Here is a 2,425-nt window from a genome sequence, read left to right on the forward strand (position 1 = left end):
CCCCCCCCCCCGGAAAATTACGGTTAATACCTCCGTAGCTCAGTACCGAATGAATACGAAAATTCATTTTTTACTAATTCATGAACGCCTACACAATTGTTTTTTATAACCAAAATCGGACATCCTTAACCGTTGAGTCATTTGCTTCATTTCACATTACGACAAAAGTCAGTGCAATAAATCATTTCCAAACACGACCAACATATGTACGTTGCAGTTTCCAATAATGCTGAATGACCTGAGTAAGATAACTGAATATGATCCAAATCTCTGACATCTCGTCCCCAGTCCGGAATCCATCAAGAAAACAACGCTCTACAGAAGTGAAAAGACACAGAAATTCCACCAAACGCTAACAAGTTTACTCTAACAATTCCACTACCAACTAACCTTACAACAAACATTTCGAAAAACAAAAACTAGATAGAAAAACTAGCTTATTAACGACGAATGTGACCCTTTCAAAATCGTTCTGTAATTATAGCTACCTTCGTCCTGTCTGATGTCCCAAGCTTTCATACGCATTTAAAAAGTCGGGGCCGTATTCCAGTAACCACGAAATAGGCGACGTTGAAGTAATCCCGGAAAAATTATAAGGGCTTTTTGAAGTGACGGGATAATAATTACTCTAAAAATAAAAGGAAATTCTGGAGAATAAGATGGAAATTAGGGAAAACTATAAAGAAATTATTTCAAATTCAACACTAAAATCGGTGGTATTAATTTTTGTTTCTGTTTTTACCAAAGATTTGCAAAACATCGTATTTCCAAAATTAATTGAATAGAAGTGCTATTTACCTACAATTGTCGTATATGCCAAATTTAAGACGGCACGTGCAGACGGAAGCAATTGAATTTGCTTTGATGAATTTTTAATGCAATCAATACAGGGTTTGGGCAGGTTTCCAATGGGACCGAAGTTGTGTTGCTCGCTGTCCTTTCGCGATGACAAATTTATATAAACCTTGTCGGCTCCATTGTGTAGGTACAGCAAACAACTTGCCAAACACTTTATTTATTAGGAACCGAAATACATTTATCTCGCCCGTAAACGTTTTCCTCGTGTAAATTAGTAATCGAACGCGTTTTAAATCCGGATTCGTTCACAAAAATCATGGCAAAGTTTAGAATATTTCAATAAAAGCGCTCGCGAAAGAAAATCTATATTTAGGCGCGCGAACCGTTTTATCGTAAAACAGAACGAAACTCAATTTTCGACCGCATCATCCGATTTTGCTTTTCGATTGTAACACCTCCACACTGTCTGTCTATATACCTCGCTTATTTATTGGTATATAGGCAAGGACTTTTTCCGAGCTCGGTGACATTGTACTCGATTGCGATGAGACGGTGCACGTGCAGGTATTGTCCTATCCTTCCTTAAAATGTTGTAGGTACAAATGGTTATCAAACCTTGCTTAGAGTAAAACACTTGTTTACCTTGTATCCGTAATATTTAAATCTGCAATAACAATAATAATTGATTACATGTAAAAAAATGTATTCTCGCATGCGAGATTTGCTGGTACATTTACACAATTAAAAAATGTGTGATGTAAAAAAACCAAAATAGAATTAGTCAGTGAGTTCACTTTTTCCAGTTCCAATATTTGCCTGAAATGTTTAAATAAATACACATCACACCGTAAGATAGCGGATGTAAAATAAATGTATGCTAATAAAACGGTCAGTATGCACATACTAAAATATTTACAAATAGTTAAAATATACATAGAAAAGAACATGGACACAACAACGGTACATATAGGCGTTTAAAATATACAGAATTGAAGTTTAAATGTATAATGTAGTCATAAACCTGTATAAGGAACATAAATTCAAATTACTCCTAAAGATACTACTAAATTAAAATAACTAGTAAGTATAGATAGACCTGGTACCTCGCGACCGACGAAAGCGCATTGTCCCGGCACAGAATCAGTAATAACTCGGGAAGGAAATGATCCAAAAAAATCTTTGTCGAACTGGTCTCAGGGCTGTGCGGCACGGTATAAGAAAGAAACCACAAGAAAAATATCTTAAACTGGGAGACTAGTAGCGATACAGACGAACAGACGGCAAAGTGTGGACAATATAGCGTTCGCAAAAGATTGTGAGTGAAACTGCGAATACAAATAGAAAAACGTATGTAATAGTGATGTCTTTATCGCCGATGCCTAATCTTACATGGTGCCTCGATGTCTATCGGAATTTCTGGAATATTCGCTATATAATCTAATTAACATCTTTAAGAATTTCGTATATACACAAGAGTAAATTTAGTTAACTTAGCGAGTCCTGAATAAATTTCACGGTAGGCGTGTCGCCATCTTTCTGACGTTTGACCGAAATCTGTGAATGGTACGTGCCTTTCCGGTTGCCAAGATACAGTCTGCTTATTGACTATTTAATTTGGTGGAATTAA

Source organism: Photinus pyralis, unplaced genomic scaffold, assembly GCF_008802855.1.
Source record: "Photinus pyralis isolate 1611_PpyrPB1 unplaced genomic scaffold, Ppyr1.3 Ppyr1.4_LG7, whole genome shotgun sequence".
NCBI classification, from domain to species: Eukaryota; Metazoa; Arthropoda; class Insecta; order Coleoptera; family Lampyridae; genus Photinus; species Photinus pyralis.